Source organism: Dendrobates tinctorius, unplaced genomic scaffold (assembly GCF_039654945.1).
Source record: "Dendrobates tinctorius isolate UK_male_01 unplaced genomic scaffold, ASM3965494v1 ptg000054l, whole genome shotgun sequence".
In the NCBI taxonomy this organism is placed as follows: domain Eukaryota; kingdom Metazoa; phylum Chordata; class Amphibia; order Anura; family Dendrobatidae; genus Dendrobates; species Dendrobates tinctorius.
The window spans coordinates 9,987,671-10,013,381 of record NW_027361722.1 but is presented as its reverse complement, the minus strand read 5'-3'; positions in this window follow the sequence as shown (position 1 = coordinate 10,013,381).

The following is a 25,711-nucleotide window of genomic DNA, read 5'->3' as shown; positions in this document are numbered from 1 at the left end:
CCCCTAAGGGGTTGTACACATGGCCGAAAACCGCGTCACGCGAGCTACGCGCTGTACAGAGCCATAATTGCTCACCCAGAGACGTGTATGGGGCCAAAGGGCAGCTCCACTTTCATACAGAAGTGAGTCACATTAGGGAGCCATTCCTTCCCATAAACATTTCCTGCCGATGGTGCCATATAGAGGTGCCGTGTGTCCATGCAGCGCCTACTGCCCATAATATATAAGTACAGGGCCGGCGTGTGACCCCATACAGGCTCCTCAGCCGATGACTGAAGACAACAGTTTTATTTGGTGTCATTTTATTTCTTAATTCTGCTATATTTAAAAATATATATATATATATGTTTTAATTTTTCTTATTACAACACAGCAGACTTATATTTTAAGATTAAGCCACCAAACAAAGTTTACGTTACTTTAAGCATTTACGCAAGAATATTTTTTGCTCTGGTCATGTAATGGTCAAATAAGAAACCTGATAATTTTATCATTGTAATTTATAGAAATTCATCCATTATTATTTTTTTATACCTATAATTTATTAGACTTCTTGAGGGCCAGCTGTTCAATTGTATTAACCCCTTTGCGACATGTGTCGTACTAGTACGGCACATGTTGCATCTCCCTTATCATGATCCAAGGTGGATCTGACAAGTAAAAGGACAAAGTGAACTTTTTTTCCTTTGGCTTGGTGCCAAAGTGGGTTGATTGCCCCCCGGTGGCCATTAGAATTATTACACGTGATGTCATTTGTTCTAAATTGCCCCGGTGGTGGTGAGTGGTATTACACTTTAGTTGTAATGTGCACGTATTACAAATCAGGTGTGAGGCTCTATAAAAGAGTTTCAGGTGTGTTTGATGGTCGTTAGTGATATTGATAGTTTGTCATTTGGGAAGCAAGCCTGGGTGATGAAGGAGCTGAATGAGAGGCCTGGGCAGCCCAGCCAGAGGGGTTGAGTCAGCTATGGTGTCTGCAGGGAGTGCTGGCATGGATTGGTGGAGTCCAACGATGGGGTCTGCAGGAAGGGCTGGCATGGCGTGGTGGAGTTGCAGTTTATGGTGTCAGCAGGAAGTGCTTGCATGGCTTGGTGGAGTGGCGACTATGGTGAGAGTTGCACTCAGCATGCTGGACTTGGTTGCTGAAAACTGGACTCAAGCATGCTGGACTTTTTGGCAGAAGCTGGACTCATCTTTGGGACTCTGTTTACTGGGCAGCTGCAAGTGGTGGTGGACTCTGCTCCAAGGCTGCACTATGGTGATGGATCCGGTTATGGTGATGGATCCGGTTGAAGGAGAAGATGCACGCAGGTGGTGGGCTCTGTTGCTAGGAGCGTAAGCAACAGAGCGAAGCTAAGTGGTGTTCCCCCTGTATTGTCATTTTCCCTTATGTGTGTTTAGTGCAGTGATGGGATTAGTTTCCGCACTGACCAATTCCCTAGTGAGGGTTTAGGTGCAGGGCGAGTCAGGGTTTGAGGTAAGCGTGCGTCGCCCGGCGCGGAACCGGCATAGGGAACATTAGGAGTGCAGGGACACTGGCTCAGGGGAGTACATGAGGTCTCCACGTCCCTATTCCCTATCGCAGGGCCCACCATTGTTATTGTTACCCAGGTTTCCCCTTTATTATTTAAATTTGCCTTACTGGAGGTGGGGTTTCCAGACTACTGTATATATAACGTGTATTACCTAAATTTGCCAGTTGGAGGCGGTGTATCCAGCTGCACATTTTATTATTTAAATTCGCCCTACTGGAGGCGGTGTATCCAGGGTCACGCATGTCAAAGGTTCGCCTTGCGGTACTCGCTGCGTCCAGACACACCATGACATCCCTCTTTTAATTGGGCCCTGGCGGTGAGCCCACCTCAGAGCCAGGACATGTCGGCTGTTTTCAACAGCTGACATGTGCCCGCAATAGCCGCAGGCGGAATCGCGATCCACCCTCGGATATTAACTAGTTAATTGCCACTGTCAAACTCTGACAGCATCATTTAAATAACGCTTCCGGCCGTTGGGCTGGAAATACGCGCACCGCTGACCCCTGTCACGTGATGGGGGGTCATCAGTGCATCGGCATAACAACCAGAGGTCTCCTTGAGACTTCTATGGTTGTTGATGCCGGATTGCTATGAGCGCTATGAGCACCACCCTGTGGTCAGCCCTCATAACAATGCAGTAATTCTGCTACATAGAGGCGATCTGAGTATCGCCTATATTTAGCAGAGACAATCAGGCTATGGCAGCTTCTAACCTCCCACGGAGGCTATTGAAGAATGGTAAAAGTAAAAAATAAAAGTTTTTAAAAATATTAAAAAAGTTAAAAAAATACAAAACTTCAAATCACCCCCCTTTAGCCCCATTCAAAATAAAACAATGAAAAAAAAAATCGCACATACACATATTTTGTATCGCCGCGTTCAGAATTGTCCGATCTATAAAAAGGATTAACCTGATCGCTAAACGGCGTAGCGAGAAAATAATTCAAAACGCCAGAATTACGTTTTTTTGGTCGCCTTGACATTGTGTTAAAATGCAATAACGGGCGATCAAAAGAACAAATCTGCACAAAAGTGGTATCAATAAAAACATCAGCTCAGCGTGCAAAAAATAAGCCTGCACCCAACCCGAGATCATGAAAAATGGAGACGTTACGGGTATTGGAAAATGGCGCAAATTTTTTTTTTTTCATTTTTAACAAAGTTTTGAATTTTTTTTCACCGCTTAGGTAAAAATGAACCTAGGCATGTTTTATGCCTGTGAACTCTTAATGACCTGGAGAATCATAATGGCAGGTCAGTTTTAGAATTTAGTGAACATAGTGAAAAAATAGACTCATGTATACCAGAGAAGCCATATCAACAAGATATCTCGTTTATCCCAGATAAGTCATATCACCCTGATTTCTCATGTCTCCCAGAAAAGTCATGCAACCCAGATATCCCATATCTACCATACAGTGGTATGTAAATGTTTTTGCATCTCTGGTCAAAATTACTGCCATTTTAAACAGATGCGCAAGTTGAAGATGAAATGTTCTCTAAAAGGGCTGAAATTAAAGAGGACACATTTACTTTACATTTTAGGCACACAAAAAGAGATATATATATATATATATGTATATATATATATATACACACACACACACCGTTGTGCTCAAAAGTTTGCACACCCCAGCAGAACTCTTGCTTTCTTGGCTTTTTTTCAGAGAATATGAATAAAAACTCCAAAACTTTATCTCCACTCATGGTTAGTGGTTGGGTGAAGCCATTTATTGTCATATTATTGTGTTTTCTCTTTTTAAATCCCAATGACAACCAAAAACATCCAAATGTCCCTGATCAAAAGTTTACATCCCCCATTTCTTAATACCGTGTATTGCCCCCTCTAACATCAATGACAGCTTGAAGTCTTTTGTGGTAGTTGTGGATGAAGTTCTTTATTTTCTCAGATGTTAAAGCTGCCCACTCTACTTGGCAAAAAGCCTCCAGTTCCTGTAAATTCATGGGCTGCCTAGCATGAACTGCGCGCTTGAGATCTCCCCAGAGTGGCTCAATGATATTGAGGTCAGAAGACTGAGATGGCCACTCCAAAACCTTCACTTTGTTCTGCTGTAGGCAATGAGAGGTCGACTTGGCCTTGTGTTTTGGATTGTTGTCATGTTCGAACATCCAAGTACGTCCCATGCACAGCCTCCGGTCTGATGATTGCAAATTTGCTTATAATATTGCTGATAACGTGCTACATTCATCTTTCCTTCAACTTTTGCCAAGTTTGTTATCCCTTTGTAGCTCACACATCCTCAAAACATCAGCGATCCTCCTCCGTGCTTTACAGTAGGAATGGTGTTCCTTTCATTAAATGCCTTGTTGACTTCTCTCCAAATGTAACGTTTATGTTTGTGGTCAAAAGTTCAATTTTGGTCTCATCACTCCAAATGATCTTGTTCCAGATGTTTTGAGGCTTGTCTCTGTGTTGTTTTGCATATTGTACCCAGAGGCATTTGTGGCATTTGGCTTTCTTCTGATAACTTGACATGCAGCCCATTTTTCTTCAAGTGCCTCCTTATTGTGCATCTTGAAACAGCCAAATCACTATTTAGTCCTATATTTCAGCTGATGTTAATTGTGGGTTTTTCTTTGCATCCCGAACAATTTTTCTGGCAGTTGTGGACAAAATTTTTGTCTGTCTACCTGACTGTGGTTTTGTTTTTACAGAGCCACTGATTTTCCATTTGTTAATCACAGTTTGAATGCTGCTGACCGTCATCAATTCGTTGGATTTTTTTGTATCCCTTTCCTGTTTTATACAGTTCAACTACATTTTCCTGTAGATCTGTTGACAATTCTTTTGATTTCCCCATGACTCACAATCCAGAAAAGTCAGTGGCTGGATGAAAGATGCAAGAGTCTGTCTGGATCCCAGAAACTCATTCAGCTTTTATGCACAAACACTGATTACAAGCAAACAGGTGACAGGTGAGGATGTTACCTTTAGTAGCCATTCAAACTCATTTGTGTCAACTTCTGTGCATGTTATCAGGCCACAATCACCAGGGTATGTAAGCTATTGATCAGGGTCATTTGGATGTTTTGGGTTGTCATTATGATTTAAAAAGAGAAAACACAGTCGTTTGACAGTAAATGGCTTCACCCAACTACTAACCATGAGTGGAGAAAAAGTTTTGGTGTTATCATTCATATTTTCTGAAAAAATTCTGACGGGGCATGTAAACTTTTGAGCACAACAGTGTATATGTATATATATATATATAAATATATATATAATTTTTTATATTCTAAAGATTACAAAAAGGAACATGGGCCAATGCAAAGGTTTGGAGGTTTGGGTATCCTGCATCGTTACTTAGTAGCACCCTCTTTTGGAAGTATCACAGCTTGTACATTCTTTTAGTAGCCATACAAATGTCTTTCAATTCTTGTTTGAGGGATTTTCATCCATTCTTCCTTGGAAAATTCATCCCATTCTGTGAGATTCCTTGTTCGTCTTGCATCCTCTGCTATTTTGAGGTCTAGCATATAAATTTTCAATGATGTTCAGATCGGGGGACTGTGAGGGCCATTGTAAATCCATCAGCTTGCGCCTTTTCAGGTCGTCTATTGTGGATTTTGACGTGTGTTTAGGGTCACTCAGTATCCATTTGTAGAAGCCATCCTCATCCTCTTTTCAATTCAGCATTTTTACAGATGTGTTATGTTTGCATCAAGAATCTGTTGGAATTTCATTGAATCCATTCTTCCCTCTACCCAAGTGTTCCTGTGCCATTGGCTGCAACACAACCCCAAGGCATGATTGATCCACCCCCATGCTTAATGGATAGCGAGATGTTCTTTTCATGAAAATCTGTTTCCTTTTTTTTCCACACATACCTTTGATCATTGTGGCCACAGAGTTCTATTTTAACCTCATCAGTTCACAGTACTTGTTTAGATAATTTATATGTGTGGGTGACATCAATATCAAATATTAGAGATGTGAAAATGTCACCATATCTATGATGCAACAGAGGATGCAGACACAAGACTTTACGCAAGACAAACACAGTAGCAGGATCTGGAGCGTGCAGATGGTTTATTAATCATTTTTTCCATAAGCCAATTAAACTTAAATCAAACAAATGACAATAAATTAGGAGGTAAGAGCCAAGCTTCCGTGTATTAACGCACTTACCCCAGGAGAATTGCACTATGATCTCCAACATCCACCACATGATGCATCTACAATGTATTCTTCTTGTCTCATTTCATGTACAGTACATGAGAATATCGGAAAAGCTACTGAGGGATGGGAGTTCTAATATGTGTAAATATAATCTTTAACATAGGAGCAGTCTTACAGAAGTTATATTCTTGTACATAGGAGCAGTATTATAGTAGTTATATTCTTGTACATAGGAACACTATTATAGTAGTTATATTCTTGTACATAGGGGCAGTATATAGTAGTTATATTCTTGTACATAGGGGCAGTATTATAGTAGTTATATTCTTGTACATAGGGGCAGTATATAGTAGTTATATTCTTGTACATAGGAGCAGTATTATAGTAGTTATATTCTTGTACATAGGGGCAGTATTATAGTAGTTATATTCTTATACATAGGAGCAGTATTATAGTAGTTATATTCTTGTACATAGGGGCAGTATATAGTAGTTATATTCTTGTACATAGGAGCAGTATTATAGTAGTTATATTCTTGTACATAGGAGCAGTATTATAGCAATTATATTCTTGTACATAGGGGCAGTATTATAGTAGTTATATTCTTGTACATAGGGTCAGTATTATTGTAGTTATATTATTGTACATAGGGGGCAGTATTATAGTAGTTATATTCTTGTACATAGGGGCAGTATTATAGTAGTTTTATTCATGTACATAGGGGCAGTACTACAGTAGTTATATTCTTGTACATAGGAGCAGTATTATAGTAGTTATATTCTTGTACATAGGGGCAGTATTATAGTAGTTATATTCTTGTACATGGAGCAGTATTATAGTAGTTATATTCTTGTACATAGGGGGCAGTATTATAGTAGTTATATTCTTGTACATGGAGCAGTATTATAGTAGTTATATTCTTGTACATAGGGGCAGTATTATAGTAGTTATATTCTTATACATAGGAGCAGTATTATAGTAGTTATATTCTTGTACATAGGGGCAGTATATAGTAGTTATATTCTTGTACATAGGAGCAGTATTATAGTAGTTATATTCTTGTACATAGGAGCAGTATTATAGCAATTATATTCTTGTACATAGGGGCAGTATTATAGTAGTTATATTCTTGTACATAGGGTCAGTATTATTGTAGTTATATTATTGTACATAGGGGGCAGTATTATAGTAGTTATATTCTTGTACATAGGGGCAGTATTATAGTAGTTTTATTCATGTACATAGGGGCAGTACTACAGTAGTTATATTCTTGTACATAGGAGCAGTATTATAGTAGTTATATTCTTGTACATAGGGGCAGTATTATAGTAGTTATATTCTTATACATAGGAGCAGTATTATAGTAGTTATATTCTTGTACATAGGGGGCAGTATTATAGTAGTTATATTCTTGTACATGGAGCAGTATTATAGTAGTTATATTCTTGTACATAGGGGCAGTATTATAGTAGTTATATTCTTATACATAGGAGCAGTATTATAGTAGTTATATTCTTGTACATAGGGGGCAGTATTATAGTAGTTATATTCTTGTACATAGGGGGCAGTATTATAGTAGTTATATTCTTGTACATAGGAGCAGTATTATAGTAGTTATATTCTTGTACATAGGAGCAGTATTATAGTAATTATATTCTTGTACATAGGGGCAGTATTATAGTAGTTATATTCTTGTACATAGGGTCAGTATTATTGTAGTTATATTATTGTACATAGGGGGCAGTATTATAGTAGTTATATTCTTGTACATAGGAGCAGTATTATAGTAGTTTTATTCATGTACATAGGGGCAGTACTACAGTAGTTATATTCTTGTACATAGGAACAGTATTATAGTAGTTATATTCTTGTACATAGGGTCAGTATTATTGTAGTTATATTCTTGTACATAGGGGGCAGTATTATAGTAGTTTTATTCATGTACATAGGGGCAGTATTATAGTAGTTATATTCTTGTACATAGGGGCAGTATTATAGTAGTTTTATTCATGTACATAGGGGCAGTAGCTTAGTAGTTATATTCTTGTACATAGGGGGTAGTATTATTGTAGTTTTATTCATGTACATAGGGGCAGTAGTATAGTAGTTATATTTTTGTACATAGGGGCAGTACTACAGTAGTTATATTCTTGTACATAGGGGTAGTATTATAGTAGTTTTATTCATGTACATAGGGGCAGTAGCTTAGTAGTTATATTCTTGTACATAGGGGGTAGTATTATTGTAGTTTTATTCATGAACATAGGGGCAGTATTATAGTAGTTTAATTCTTGTACATAGGGGGCAGTATTATAGTAGTTATATTCTTGTACATAGGGGTAGTATTATAGTAGTTATATTCTTGTACATAGGGGGCAGTATTATAGTAGTTTTATTCTTGTACATAGGGGGCTGTATTATAGTAGTTATATTCTTGTACATAGGGGGCTGTATTATAGTAGTTATATTCTTCTACATAGGGGCAGTATTATAGTAGTTTAATTTTTGTGCATAGGGGCAGTATTATAGGTGTTTGTTGTGAGTTCATTTTCCCCTTCGTCACTGAGGTCTGGTGAACTCCCTATTCTGGTAAAGGAAGGTAATGAGCCTGATTATCAGGCACCTGAGACTAATGAGGATGACTGGCTGAGTGGAGTCACTGACTGGATATAAGGCTGCCGACGCCCTTCTGCCCTGCGGGTGATTTCTCTGTGGACTTCTAGGACACCAGTCTGATTCCTGCTTCACTAAAGCTAAGTTTTCTGCTTTGCATGTTTGCATTTATGTTTTGTTTTTGTTTTCCTTGCTTTTCTGGATTCTGCCATTGCCTGCTGGGATGAGCTGAATCTCCTTTTGCCTGTTGCTCTGTCTTCAGAATATTCCTGAGTGCTGACATAGCTTTTTTGAAGCCTAGCGTCTTCAGGGCCTTTTTCACTGTCAGTCTGTTGGCTCTTATTTTCATAGGGTTTTTCACGGATTGCAGACAGCAGCCTTCCTGTCCTTTCCTATCTAGGTAGTTTGGGCCCCGTCTTTGCTCAGTCTATCTTTCTGTCTGTGTTAGTGTTTTCATCTTGCTTAACCGTCATTATATGTTGGGGGCTGCCTATTGCTTAGGGGTCTGCTCTGGGGAAGTTTAGATTTCCCCTTTCTTTCTGTAGGCCTATTTATTTCTCCGGCTGTGATCGAGGGGTCTAGGGCATCGTAGGAACCCCCCACGGCAACTGTTAGTTGTTGTGATAGGATCAGGGGTCTGCAATCCGATCGCTTCCAACTGCTCTGGTTTTCTGGACTTAGCTAGCATATCTGTTTTTGCCTCCTACGGTGACTCAATCATAACAGGTGTTATATTCTTGTACATAGGAGCAGTATTATAGTAGTTATATTCTTATACATAGGGGGCAGTATTATAGTAGTTATATTCTTGTACATAGGGGCAGTATTATAGTAGTTATATTCTTGTACATAGGGGTAGTATTATAGTAGTTTTATTCATGTACATAGGGGCAGTAGCTTAGTAGTTATATTCTTGTACATAGGAGCAGTATTATAGAAGTTATATTCTTGTAGATAGGGACAGTATTATAGTAGTTACATTCTTGTACATTGGGGGCAGTATTATAGTAGTTATATTCTTGTACATAGGGGCAGTATTATAGTAGTTTTATTCTTGTACATAGGGGTAGTATTATAGTAGTTATATTCTTGTACATAGGGGCAGTATTATAGTAGTTTAATTTTTGTGCATAGGGGCAGTATTATAGGTGTTATATTCTTGTACATAGGAGCAGTATTATAGTAGTTATATTCTTGTACATAGGGGGGCAGTATTATAGTAGTTATATTCTTGTACACAGGGGCAGCATTATAGTAGCTATATTCTTGTACATAGGGGCAGTATTATATTAGTTATATTCTTGTACATAGGGGCAGTATTATAGTAGTTATATTCTTGTACATAGAAGCAGTATTATAGTAGTTATATTCTTGTAGATAAGGACAGTATTATAGTACATTCTTGTACAAAGAGACAGTATTATAGTAGTTTTATTCTTGTACATAGGGAGCAGTATTATAGTAGTTATATTCTTGTACATAGGGACAGTATTATAGTAGTTACATTCTTGTACATAGGGACAGTATTATAGTAGTTATATTCTTGTACATAGGAGCAGTATTATAGTAGTTATATTCTTGTAGATAGGGACAGTATTATAGTAGTTACATTCTTGTACAAAGAGACAGTATTATAGTAGTTATATTCGTGTACACAGGGAGCAGTATTATAGTAGTTATATTCTTGTACATAGGTACAGTATTATAGTAGTTATATTCTTGTATATAGGGACAGTATTATAGTAGTTTTATTCTTGTATATAGGGAGCAGTATTATAGTACTTATATTCTTGTATATAGGGACCGTATTATAGTAGTTATATTCTTGTACATACGGGCAGTATTATAGTAGTTACATTCTTGTACATAGGTAGCATGGTTATATCAGTTATATTCTTGTACACAGGGGCAGTATTATAGTAGTTATATTTTTGTACATAGGAGCAGTATTATTGTAGTTATATTCTTGTACATAGGAGCAGTATTATAGTAGCGATATTCTTATACATAGGGGCAGTATTATATTAGTTATATTCCTGTACATAGGGGCAGTATTATAGTAGTTGTATTCTTATGCATAGGAGCAGTATTATAGCAGTTATATTCTTGATCATAGGGGCAGTTTTATTGTAGTTATATTCTTGTACATAGGAGCAGTATTATATTAGTTACATTCTTGTACATAGGAGCAGTATTATAGTAGTTATATTCTTATACATAGAGGGCAGTATTATAGTAGTTATGTTCTTGTACATAGAAGCAGTATTATAGTAGTTATATTCTTGTACATAGAGACAGTATTACAGTAGTTTTATTCTTGTACATAGGGAACAGTATTATAGTAGTTATATTCTTGTACATAGGGACAGTATTATAGTAGTTATATTCTTGTACATAGGAACAGTATTATAGTAGTTATATTCTTGTACATAAGAGCAGTATTATAGTAGTTATATTCTTGTACATAGGGACAGTATTATAGTAGTTATATTCTTGTACATAGGGAGCAGTATTATAGTACTTATATTCTTGTACATAGAAGCAGTATTATAGTAGTTACATTCTTGTACATAGGAGGCAGTATTATAGTAGTTATATTCTTGTACATAGGAGCAGTATTATAGTAGTTATATTCTTGTACATAGGGACAGTATTATATTAGTTTTATTCTTGTACATAGGGAGCAGTATTATAGTACTTATATTCTTGTACATAGAAGCAGTATTATAGTAGTTATATTCTTGTACATAGGAGCAGTATTATTGTAGTTATATTCTTGTACTTAGTTAGCAGTATTATATCAGTTATATTCTTTTACATAGGGGCAGTATTATAGTAGTTATATTCTTGTACATAGGGGCAGTATCATACTAGTTATTTTCTTGTACACATGGGCAGTATTATAGTAGTTGTAGTCTTATGCATAGGAACAGTTTTATAGTAGCTATATTCTTGTACATAGGGGGCAGTATTATAGTAGTTATATTCTTGTACATAGGGTCAGTATTATAGTAGTTATATTCTTGTACATATGGGCAGTATTATAGTAGTTATATTCTTGTACATAGGGAGCAGTATTATAGTAGTTATATTCTTGTACAAAGGGGGCAGTATTATACTAGTTATTTTCCTTTACACAGGGGCAGTATTATAGTAGTTGTATTTTTATGCTTAGGAACAGTATTATAGTAGTTATATTCTTGTACATAGGGTGCAGTATTATAGTAGTTATATTCTTGTACATAGGGGCAGTATTATAGTAGTTATAGTCTTGTATATAGGGGCAGTATTATAGTGTTTATATTCTTGTACATAGGGGCAGTATTATAGTAGTTATATTCTTGTACATAGGAGCAGTATTATAGTAGTTATATTCTTGTACATAGGGGCAGTATTATAGTAGTTTTAATCTAGTATATAGGAGCCATATTATAGTAGTTATATTCCTGTACATAGGGACAGTATTATAGTAGTTATATTCCTGTACATAGGGGAAAGTATTATAGTAGTTATATTCTTGTAGTTAGAGGCAGTATTATAGTTGTTATATTCTTGTACATAGGAGCAGTATTATAGTAGTTATATTCTTGTACATAGGAGCAGTATTATAGTACTTATATTCTGGTACATAGGGGGCAGTATTATAGTAGTTATATTCTTGTACATAGAGGCAGTATTATAGTATTTATATTCTTGTATATAGGGGGCAGTATTATTGTAGTTATATTCTTGTACATAGGGGGCAGTATTATAGTAGTTATATTCTTGTACATAGGGGGCAGTATTATAGTAATTATATTCTTGTATATAGGAGCCGTATTATAGTAGTTATATTCCTGTACATAGGGGACAGTATTATAGTAGTTATATTCTTGTACTTAGGGGCATTATTATAGTAGTTATATTCTTGTACATAGGGGCAGTATTATAGTAGTTATATTCTTGTACATAGGGGGCAGTATTATAGTAGTTATATTCTTATACATAGGGGGCAGTATTATAGTAGTTTTATTCTTGTACATAGGGGGCAGTATTATAGTAATTATATTCTTGTATAAAGGAGACGTATTATAGTAGTTATATTCCTGTACATAGGGGACAGTATTATAGTAGTTATATTCTTGTACTTAGAGGCATTATTATAGTAGTTATATTCTTGTACATAGGGTCAGTATTATAGTAGTTATATTATTGTACATAGGGGGCAGTATTATAGTAGTTATATTCTTGTACATAGGGGAAGTATTATAGTAGTTTTATTCATGTACATAGGGGCAGTACTACAGTAGTTATATTCTTGTACATAGGAGCAGTATTATATTAGTTATATTCTTGTACATAGGGGCAGTATTATAGTAGTTATATTCTTGTACATGGAGCAGTATTATAGTAGTTATATTCTTGTACATAGGGGCAGTATTATAGTAGTTATATTCTTATACATAGGAGCAGTATTATAGTAGTTATATTCTTGTACATAGGGGCAGTATTATAGTAGTTATATTCTTGTACATGGAGCAGTATTATAGTAGTTATATTCTTGTACATAGGGGCAGTATTATAGTAGTTATATTCTTATACATAGGAGCAGTATTATAGTAGTTATATTCTTGTACATAGGGGGCAGTATTATAGTAGTTATATTCTTGTACATAGGGGGCAGTATTATAGTAGTTATATTCTTTTACATAGGAGCAGTATTATAGTAGTTATATTCTTGTACATAGGGGGGCAGTATTATAGTAGTTATATTCTTGTACACAGGGGCAGTATTATAGTAGCTATATTCTTGTACATAGGGGCAGTATTATATTAGTTATATTCTTGTACATAGGGGCAGTATTATAGTAGTTATATTCTTGTACATAGAAGCAGTATTATAGTAGTTATATTCTTGTAGATAAGGACTGTATTATAGTACATTCTTGTACAAAGAGACAGTATTATAGAAGTTTTATTCTTGTACATAGGGAGCAGTATTATAGTAGTTATATTCTTGTACATAGGGACAGTATTATAGTAGTTACATTCTTGTACATAGGGACAGTATTATAGTAGTTATATTCTTGTACATAGAAGCAGTATTATAGTAGTTATATTCTTGTACATAGGGACAGTATTATAGTAGTTATATTCTTGTACATAGGGACAGTATTATAGTAGTTATATTCTTGTACACAGGGAGCAGTATTATAGTAGTTATATTCTTGTACATAGGTACAGTATTATAGTAGTTATATTCTTGTATATAGGGACAGTATTATAGTAGTTTTATTCTTGTATATAGGGAGCAGTATTATAGTAGTTATATTCTTGTACATACGGGCAGTATTATAGTAGTTATATTCTTGTACATAGGTAGCATGGTTATATCAGTTATATTCTTGTACACAGGGGCAGTATTATAGTAGTTATATTTTTGTACATAGGAGCAGTATTATTGTAGTTATATTCTTGTACATAGGAGCAGTATTATAGTAGCGATATTCTTATACATAGGGGCAGTATTATATTAGTTATATTCCTGTACATAGGGGCAGTATTATAGTAGTTGTATTCTTATGCATAGGAGCAGTATTATAGCAGTTATATTCTTGATCATAGGGGCAGTTTTATTGTAGTTATATTCTTGTACATAGGAGCAGTATTATATTAGTTACATTCTTGTACATAGGAGCAGTATTATAGTAGTTATATTCTTATACATAGAGGGCAGTATTATAGTAGTTATGTTCTTGTACATAGAAGCAGTATTATAGTAGTTATATTCTTGTACATAGAGACAGTATTACAGTAGTTTTATTCTTGTACATAGGGAACAGTATTATAGTAGTTATATTCTTGTACATAGGGACAGTATTATAGTAGTTATATTCTTGTACATAGGAACAGTATTATAGTAGTTATATTCTTGTACATAAGAGCAGTATTATAGTAGTTATATTCTTCTACATAGGGAGCAGTATTATAGTACTTATATTCTTGTACATAGAAGCAGTATTATAGTAGTTACATTCTTGTACATAGGAGGCAGTATTATAGTAGTTATATTCTTGTACATAGGAGCAGTATTATAGTAGTTATATTCTTGTACATAGGGACAGTATTATATTAGTTTTATTCTTGTACATAGGGAGCAGTATTATAGTACTTATATTCTTGTACATAGAAGCAGTATTATAGTAGTAATATTCTTGTACATAGGAGCAGTATTATTGTAGTTATATTCTTGTACTTAGTTAGCAGTATTATATCAGTTATATTCTTTTACATAGGAGCAGTATTATAGTAGTTATATTCTTGTACATAGGGGCAGTATCATACTAGTTATTTTCTTGTACACATGGGCAGTATTATAGTAGTTGTAGTCTTATGCATAGGAACAGTTTTATAGTAGCTATATTCTTGTACATAGGGGGCAGTATTATAGTAGTTATATTCTTGTACATAGGGTCAGTATTATAGTAGTTATATTCTTGTACATATGGGCAATATTATAGTAGTTATATTCTTGTACATAGGGAGCAGTATTATAGTAGTTATATTCTTGTACAAAGGGGGCAGTATTATACTAGTTATTTTCCTTTACACAGGGGCAGTATTATAGTAGTTGTATTTTTATGCTTAGGAACAGTATTATAGTAGTTATATTCTTGTACATAGGGTGCAGTATTATAGTAGTTATATTCTTGTACATAGGGGCAGTATTATAATAGTTATAGTCTTGTATATAGGGGCAGTATTATAGTGTTTATATTCTTGTACATAGCGGCAGTATTATAGTAGTTATATTCTTGTACATAGGAGCAGTATTATAGTAGTTATATTCTTGTACATAGGGTCAGTATTATAGTAGTTTTAATCTAGTATATAGGAGCCGTATTATAGTAGTTATATTCCTGTACATAGGGACAGTATTATAGTAGTTATATTCCTGTACATAGGGGAAAGTATTATAGTAGTTATATTCTTGTAGTTAGAGGCAGTATTATAGTTGTTATATTCTTGTACATAGGAGCAGTGTTATAGTAGTTATATTCTTGTACATAGGAGCAGTATTATAGTACTTATATTCTGGTACATAGGGGGCAGTATTATAGTAGTTATATTCTTGTACATAGAGGCAGTATTATAGTAGTTATATTCTTGTATATAGGGGGCAGTATTATTGTAGTTATATTCTTGTACATAGGGGGCAGTATTATAGTAGTTATATTCTTGTACATAGGGGGCAGTATTATAGTAATTATATTCTTGTATATAGGAGCCGTATTATAGTAGTTATATTCCTGTACATAGGGGACAGTATTATAGTAGTTATATTCTTGTACTTAGAGGCATTATTATAGTAGTTATATTCTTGTACATAGGGGCAGTATTATAGTAGTTATATTCTTGTACATAGGGGGCAGTATTATAGTAGTTATATTCTTATACATAGGGGGCAGTATTATAGTAGTTTTATTCTTGTACATAGGGGGCAGTATTATAGTAATTATATTCTTGTATATAGGAGCCGTATTATAGTAGTTATATTCCTGTACATAGAGGACAGTATTATAGTAGTTATATTCTTGTACTTAGAGGCATTATTATAGTAGTTATATTCTTGTACATAGGGGCAGTATTATAGTAGTTATATTCTTGTACATAGGGGGCAGTATTATAGTAGTTATATTCTTATACATAGGGGGCAGTATTATACTAGTTTTATTCTTGTACATAGGGGGCAGTATTATAGTAGGTGTATTCTTTTACATAGGGGCCAGTATTATAGTAGTTATATTCATGTACATATGGGGCAGTATTATAGTAGTTATATTCTTGTACATAGGGGGCAGTATTATAGTAGTTATATTCTTGTACATAGGGGGCAGTATTATAGTAGTTATATTCTTGTACATAGGGGCAGTATTATAGTAGTTATATTCCAGTACTTAGGGAACAGAATTATAGTAGTTATATTCTTGTACATAGAGGCAATATTATAGTAGTTATATTCTTGTACATGGGGCAGTATTATAGTAGTTATATTCTTCTACATAGGGGCAGTATTATAGTAGCTATTTTTTTGTACTTAGGGGGCAATATTATAGTAGTTATATTCTTGTACATAGGGGGCAGTATTATAGTAGTTATATTCTTGTACATAGGAGCAGTATCATAGTAGTTATATTCTTGTACATAGGGGCAGTATTATAGTAGTTATATTCTTGTACATAGGGGCAGTATTATAGTAGTTATAGTCTTGTACATAGGGGGCGGTATTATAGTAGTTATATTTTTGTATATATGAGCAGTGTTATAGTAGTACTGTCTTGTACATAAGGGGATAGTATTATAGTAGTTATATTCTTGTACATAGGGAGCAGTATTATAGTAGTTATATTCTTGTACATTGGGGCAGTATTATAGTAGTTATAGTCTTGTACATAGGGCCAGTATTATAGTAGTTATAGTCTTGTACATAGGGGGCGGTATTATAGTAGTTATATTTTTGTATATAGGAGCAGTGTTATAGTAGTACTGTCTTGTACATAAGGGGATAGTATTATAGCAGTTGCATTTTGGCTCCTTACTCAGTATTATAGCCAATTCTTAGAATTCATTTTTAGACTGTAATATCCCCTAGAATATAAGGACGGTATAATTTTGTGGCTTCCTTCTTGCGGAATAATTTGGAATGACTGAACAGGTTTGGCTCCTCTGATGGGTGTACGGGAGGATGTCACATTCTGCTCTGCCACAAATTATTTTGTTAGCGACGTTTAAGAAATTGGACTTTAATGTGTTTTCAGACGGATGTGTAAATGCCACTGGACGCCGGTTTAATTCACCTCATTTATCCTTTTATCAAAGTTCAGGAGGAGCAGGAGGGAAATGTGCGAGGCATTTAGCTTTTTTCTTACCTCTTATGACCCGTTGGAAGGCCACAATCTAAGGTAATTTATCTCGTCCCATAAATGTCCGGACTGTTGTGGTAGAATTACACATCACACCTTCCCTTTGGGCAGGAATGGCACCGTACTCAATCCATTAACCCTTTTCTATAAATGCACCTTCAGACGTGATGCAATTAGTCTTAGTTGGATATTGTCTTTGATCCGGGCGATATAAATGTAAATGTTACCGGCAGCTGACGTCTTGGTTGCTTCTGTCTTCAAGGAGTCTCTAATCCTCAGTTTAATGTGAAATCTTCCCTTCCTTGAGTCCATCACTACTTACCCCGATTTAGTAATAGCTAGAAACCATCTTAAATCTTCCAGATTCCAATAATACAGTATTACTTAGTATTTAAGCCATTTGTTGATGTTGAAAATTAAAGTTTTGCCATGGATACTTTTTCCAAGTAAATTTAGGATTTCCAAATACAAAAATAATTTTACAGTCCCCTTTTTTATCTTCATAACCTACTGTATTAATCAGGTACGGTTCTTCATCATATGATTGCACTTTTGCCAAAACTACAGTATCTAAGTATGCAATTTTGTCTGGAGAGCAGGAGGAGAATAAACATGGGTCTTTTTTACCTTTTCTTCTTGGCTCATCATGTCAAGATGTCACGGGGTCCTTTTCCGATATCACACAATCAACAGAGTGAGGGAAGTGTGAACAATCCCAAGACCTTTATAATAGGCAAAACTAAAAGGTCCATAAACAATCCACCACACTGAGGATACAATAGTCCAGACCACGAATGCAGTTCAGTAACAGGATGAATGTCCAAGGAGATGAGTCCAATAATCCAGCAGACAGAGAATAAAATGGGTCCATATGCTTCCCTTTCTCTCTGACGTGCCGTCTTCACACGATCATCACCACACAGGGTCTGACTTGTACAGCACCTGTCCTCCCCAGCTCCCTCCTTATGTCCAGGAGTAGTCAGACAGGTTTGGGTGGTTTCAGGCCTCCCAGACATGACAAAGGTGCCTTGGGGATTAAGGCACTACAGGGGGTTCATCAAGAGGCATAGATACAGTCGGGCTACAGAAAGTAAGTGAGCTAATTCAATTATCAGACTTTGGGAAGGTAATTGAGACTCTAGACAATATGGAAATACACGGAATGAAACAGGGCAATAAGAGAACAATATGGAAATCCATAAAATATAAATATACACAAAATGATACCCACATAACATATCACACCATCACACAAGAAATTAATGGCATGATATGACTGACTTTGCAAAGATAAACAACAAAAACAAATATTATTTTGAGATACTCTGTTGGGAAACGTGTTAAGTGCTAGCGGAACGCAACAAATAAAGAAGATGGTATATGGTGCATTCCCAGCCTGGGGTCCACTATGCAGAGATGTAAACTGCAGCTAGGCAATGATGAACAGGACATAACTGGAGGTATACGGACACCGGCGGGTAACCTCTGACACGGTGCATGCAAGGGCAGACTCTGTTACTTCACAGAGTCCGTACTAGCCGGCGTATAAACGTGACCTGTTAAACGTCACAGGTCACAACACAGTCAGAGCGGGTACAATGTCTACCCTGGTGGTCTCCACTAGCCAGCATAAGAAGAGTGATGGAAAGTGCACGTATCTGCCCACGGCACCGCTCTGGCAGACACTGCGGTATCAGCGGTATGTGAAGCCTGTACTGACCGACGCCTACAGGCACTATAGGAAGGAGGGCTGACTACATTGTGGCGCTAAGCAGTGCTAGTGCTAGGTGCTAACTCTGACTCTAAGACCCTAACTCATGCATATCAAAGGGAGGGAGTCTTAATGAGTCAGTCACCAGTCTCATACATCCGTCATCACACACCACTTATCAGTATATAGAATCAATGTCTATCATAGCGCATGGCGGGGCGGCCATGCAAACCTTTTATAGCAGCGTCCTTCCGGAACCTTCCTGATGGTTCAATCTGAGCTGGAGAAGGACCTGAACATGTGACCTCCGATCTCCAATGAGAGATCGTCCCACGGGCATGCTCAGAGGACTGAAAGGAGGACCAGAGGTGGCAGCAGTAACCAAACCCACAGTGCTAGTCTAAGCAGAGTGCTGGGATCAACGAGTCTGCTAAGCAGGCTCCTCTGCGGCTGGAGAGGAATGGGAGACCGCCGAAGGCAAGGCAAGGCTCGGGATTCCTGCTGTGTAGTGACAGGAACCTAACGCCTAACGAATGTTTGTCCTCTATGTGTTTATATGTGGTTATCATGTGCATTAAAATCTTTTGGGGATGTTAATAGTGATGCAGATGAAGATATTGAATTTGTATAGTAAGAGTTGGGCAGAACTTTGATCCATTGGCCAGGTCTTAGATTGGAGCTCTTTGAATCTCTTACCTTCTAATATCTCTAAACTGGCTTTTGATTAGCCGGTCAAAAATAGTGTTGCACAGAAATTATGATGTCATGCTAATCATAAGTTGAACCGGGTATGGACACGATGACCCTTGAGGTCCCTTCCATCTCTAACATTCTATGATTCTATGCCAGAAGGTAAGAGAATCGCGAGTGTCCATTACCGTGCCCAGAGACTACTGAACTGGTTGATGGACCTGAGTCCCACCCAAATCTATGTACAGTGAAAACTTGGAGTAGGAATCTGCAGACGGGTAAGAGTGATTGATACATCTGTCCACAACCTCTCTTCATAAAACAAGTGTATTTGGATGATTGTGGCTCCACTTCATGGTTACCTGGCCAAGACGGGATACAGATGTGTCTTTCCTCATCTTGGCTAACGACGACAAGCTTTGGAACAACATGACTTTGTCACACTCTGTCGGGAGATGTTTATGCTATATGTGTCTGAGTATGACCATCCACTGTATGTGATGTGAATTGATGCCTGTGTAGGGTTTTTCTATTACAAAGTATTACGTTTGAACATGAAAGATTGGAGTTTAGAGGAGAAGTTGAACACATAATAGTTTCCTTGAAGAGTGTTTTTATGAGAAGTTCAGAGTAGACGTTTCCTAGTAAATAGTTCCTGAGTCATCTTAAGAGCAGTCTGCGAACCCCTGCTGAGCGCGACGCTTGTGACCGTTTGACACGTTTTCCTTCCTCGTCTTCCTTCGTATTTTTTTTTCTATAAGGCTTAATAAGGTAATCACACTCCATAGGCCGTTCATGAAGAAAATACCGTAACAGCTTTGTCAATGCCAGCTACCAGATGGACTGTGAATAATGCTGCAGCATACAGCCTGAGTGGGAGGATGAATCGATTGGAAACACTAGAATGCTCTGAATGACACATGTGTTTACTTCTCTAATTAAAGCAAAAGCTTTTTTTTGGTTAATTATCATTCTTAATGGAACCGGTGACGATGTTTTTGTTTTCAACACAGCATCAATCTCTCCAGTTACAATGGATGACATCTCATTCAGCATCAGTCATGAATACAATCCGGCACTCAGCGACAAACTTTCCATCTACACATAGCTCAACAAATCCTGAGCTAAGATTACCAGATTGCACAGATCCAGTCAGTCCCACCATTCAACATAAGAGACACTCTCACAAATCACTTAACCATCTGCTCACTCTTTCTATCCTCCTTCTCCTAGTCGCAGGAGACATTGCTCCCAACCCTGGTCGCCCATGTTATAGAAAGTCAAACCCCCCCGACTGCTACACTCAGAAACCCCTCTAATCTTATTAATATTCCCTGCATGCCATCTGTCTCTCTTAATTGTGCCCTTTGGAATTCTCGCTCAGTGTGTAACAAACTCTCCTTCACTCATGACTTTTTCTTTTCTAATTCTCTTAACCTCCTGGCTCTTACTGAAACCTGGATCCAGCAGTCAGACACTACCGCTGCTGCTGCTCTTTCATACGGGGGACTACATTTCTCTCATACCCCAAGATCAGACAATAGAGCAGGTGCAGGCGTTAGTCTGCTCCTATCACCAAAATGTACCTATCAGGTTATCCCTCAACTACCCTCACTAGTCTTCCCTTCTTTTGAGGTCCATGCTGTCAGACTCTACACCCCCATTTCCATGCGAGTGGCAGTGGTTTATCATCCTCCCAGCCCCTCCCATCAGTTCCTGGATCATTTTGCCACTTGGCTTCCACATTTTCTCTCCTGTGACATCCCCACCCTCATCATGGGAGATTTCAACATCCCCATTGCTCTTCCCCTCTCCCCATCTGCTACTCACCTTTTATCTCTAACCTCCTTGTTTGGCCTTTCGCAGCTTACTAATTCTCCAACGCATGAAGACGGAAAGTCCCTCGACTTGGTCTTCTCTCGGCTTTGTGCAGTGGATGATTTTGCAAACTACTCTCTCCCACTCTCTGACCACAACCTTCTTTCATTCTCTATCAAGATCTGCCAGGCTGCTCAGGTCACCCCCACTGTCCATACTTATAGAAACATACAGGCCATTAACACCCAGAAACTTATGAAGAACTTGCGGTCTTCATTGGCCCCTATCTCCTCCCTTTCAAGTCCGGATTCTGCATTGAAGCATTACAATGAAACACTTCAAAGTGCCCTGGATGAATTTGCACCCCCTATAAATAAAACACCACAACACAGACGGCGACAACCCTGGCAAACCCTGCAAGCACGTTTCCTGCAGCGGTGCTCCAGGTGCGCCGAATGTCTGTGGAGAAAATCCAATCTACATGAAGATTTCATCCATTATAAGTTTATGCTTAGAACATTCAACACTGCCCTTCACCTCTCCAAACAAACCTATTTCAACACCCTCATCACCTCACTGTCCAATAACCCGAAACGTCTCTTTGACACTTTTCATTCTCTACTCAACCCAAGAGTAGAGCCCCAACAACGGAGCTCCGAGCTGACAATCTGGCCAATTACTTCAAAGAAAAAATTGACCAGATTCGACAGGAAATTATCTCCCAATCACCTCATACCATGCACTGTCCTCCCTCCCCCACTGCATCTAGCTCACGCTCTGATTTTGAACCAGTTACAGAAGAAGTAAGCAGGCTCCTTGCATCTTCTCGCCCAACCACTTGCACGAGTGACCCATTTCCGTCACATCTCCTCCAGTCCCTTTCCCCTACTGTCACCCCTCACCTAACTAAAATATTTAACCTCTCTCTCTCCTTGTATCTTTCCCTCCTCATTTAAGCATGCCGTCATACATCCACTACTTAAAAAACCATCCCTTGACCAAAACTCTGCCACTAACTATAGACCTGTCTCTAATCTTCCCTTCATCTCTAAACTCCTGGAACGCCTGGTCCACTCCCGCCTTATCCTCTATCTCTTTGATAACTCTCTTCTTGACCCTCTCCAATCTGGCTTCCGCTCTTTACACTCTACTGAAACTGCCCTCACTAAAGTCTCTAATGATCTACTAACAGCTAAATCAAATGGTCATTACTCCATGCTAATTCTCTTGGATCTCTCTGCAGCAATCGACATTGTGGATCATTAGCTTTTCCTCACTATGCTCCGTTCCATTGGCATCAAGGACACCGTTCTCTCCTGGTTCTCCTCCTATCTCTCTGACCGCTCCTTTACTGTATCTTTTGCTGGCTCCTCCTCCTCTCATCTTCCCCTTACTGTTGGGGTTCCTCAAGGATCGGTTCTAGGCCCCCTCCTCTTCTCTTTGTACACTGCCCTTATTGGTCAAACAATCAGTAGATTTGGTTTCCAGTACCATCTCTATGCTGACGACACCCAATTATACGCTTCTTCTCCTGACATCACACCAGCCTTTCTAGAAAACACCGGCGACTGTCTAAACGCTGTGTCTAACATCATGTCCTCACTATATCTGAAACTGAACCTGTCAAAGACTGAACTCCTTATGTTTCCTCCCGCTACTAATGTACCTATACCCGACATTGCCATTTCTGTGTGTGGTTCCACTATTACTCCCCAGCAAAATTCCCGCTGTCTTGGGGTCATACTTGACTCCGAGCTTTCCTTTGCCTCCCACATTTGATCACTGGCTCACTCTTGTCATCTGCACCTCAAAAACATTTCTAGAATTCGACCTTTTCTTACTTTTGACTCTGCAAAAACTCTTCCTGTTTCTCTTATTCATTCTCGTCTCGATTATTGTAACTCTCTTCTAATCGGTCTCCCCCTTACCAAACTCTCCCTCCTCCAATCTGTCTTGAATGCTGCAGCCAGGATCATATTCCTCACCAATCGTTACACCGATTCCTCTACCTTGTGCCAGTCATTACACTGGCTACCCATCCACTCCAGAATTCAGTATAAACTTATTACCCTCACCCACAAAGCCCTCCATGGCTCAGCACCACCCTACATCTCCTCCCTTGTTTCAGTATACCACCCTACCCGCGCCCTCCGTTCTGCTGATGACCTGAGGTTAGCATCCTCAATAATCAGAACCTCCCACTCCCGTCTCCAAGACTTTACACGTGCTGCGCCAATTCTTTGGAATGTACTTCCCAGGTCAATATGATTAGTCCCCAATTCCCACAATTTTAAGCGTGCCCTGAAAACGCATTTATTCAGACTGGCCTACCGCCTCAACACATTAACCAAATCTATCCCTGTGCGGCACAGCCAAAAGTTTTACCATAACCAGGTTCCCCGCATCATGTTCCCACATGCTTTATGCATCTATTTGCCCTCTGTATCTGTACTGTTACACACTTAACATTATGGCTGGTCCATACAATCAGGGCAACTGTTACCACCCACCTTTCATGTCTACCTCTTTCCTCATAGACTGTAAGCTTGTAAGCAGGGGCCTCATTCCTCATGGTACTGTATTTGTTATAATCTATGAGATTATTGTTATGCTGTAACGTCTATTGTCTGTACAAATCCCCTCTGAAATGTAAAGTGCTGTGGAATATGTCGGCGCTATAGAAATAAAATGTATTATTATTCTTCTTATTATTATTACTAGGTTTAAAAAAAAAAAAGATTTTTGTGATAGATTTTGTGATAATCTGTGGGAGATGTTTCTGCTATGTGAGTCCAAAGGTAATGATTGTGTTTCCTCTACTTGCTTGAATTAGTACTGAGACAAGATAGAAGATTTAGTTACCTACTGTCCAGTGACTAACATCTGGTGGCAGGTGGACAGGTCCTGGATGGGAGGTATTTGTCACCGATGTGCCAAGCCTGGGTGATGTAGGACCCGGAGAAGCAGGCTTCAGCACTTATAGTGCTAAGAAGTATTTTTTTTAATGTGTCTGGATTTTGGGTCCAGGTTTTAAGAATGGCTACAGAGTTGGAAGGGACTGGTTGTTCCCTTACCTCCAGTTCCAGGGCTTGGAACTGGCTATAAAAGGCAATTCAGCTGTCTCATTTAATGCTGGGAGATAAGGTGGAAGCAAATTGGGTGTATTGATCAGCTCTGCAAGAAGATGACCAGGTCTGCAAAGCCGGTTTCATTTATATGAACTGTTTTATTTACTTTTCTCCTTTGTGCCAATACAAGGCTGTTTCTGTTTAGATTGGAGAGATTTATGCTCTATAATAAACCACTTGTTTGCACCAAGAGACTTTTTTGCCTGTGCCGAACTGAAAGCAGTGCCAGAGAGTGAGGGGATCCTTACATGGCTTTAGAATTTCATAAAACCCATGTTGAGAAGAAGGAGAACTTATTCTCTAATGGAGGGAATTGGCTTTTCTTAACGAGACCAGCTAAGTATGGAATCTTCTATGCAATGCTCCTTCTGATGCAGTATGTGCCTACTCTCTCCCAGAAGGAAAGAAAACTCTTTTGCCACTACCACCTAAGGGAAATAGCTGCCTTGTAAATCACTTCCATTTTTTGCACTGATGAGAGGGATATTCGCAAAACAGCTGTCTGCAGATGGGGTGTTCAGCTTGAATACTATGAATCGTCATGTTGCAAGAGTGCTAATATTGACTTAAAGAGTAGCGGATCCCTTTTTAAGGAAAATTTGCATTTTTTTCCACTGTGGCTCTCTCTGTAAGCTGTTAAGGCTAGGATATTGAGGACCTATCCTTAGGACATTTCATCAGTATAAGATCACTAGGGGTCAGGCATCTAACTGTGATGGTTACGTGTGCCTGGACACACCGCCTCCAGCAGGGAGAATTTTTCTGACACACGTGACCCTGGATACACCGCCTCCAGTAGGGCGAATTTAAATAATATAACGTGCAGCCGGATACACCGCCTCCAGCAGGCGAATTTCAGAATTACACGTGTATCTGGATACACCACTTCCAGCAGGGCGAATTTAAGTAATAAGGGGAAACACCAGGGAAACCAAAACAATGGAGGGCCCTGCGATAGGGAACGGGGACGTTGAGACCTTCTACACTCCCCTGAGTCAGTGTCTCTACACTCCTAACAGTCCCTATGCAGGTTCCGCACCTGGCGATGAGCAGGATACCTAAAAACCCTAGCTCGCCCTGTACCTAGCCCTTTCTAGTGAAATGGACGGTGCAGAAACTAATCCCACCACTGCACTGAAACACACAAAAGGAAAGGTACAAACAGGGATAAC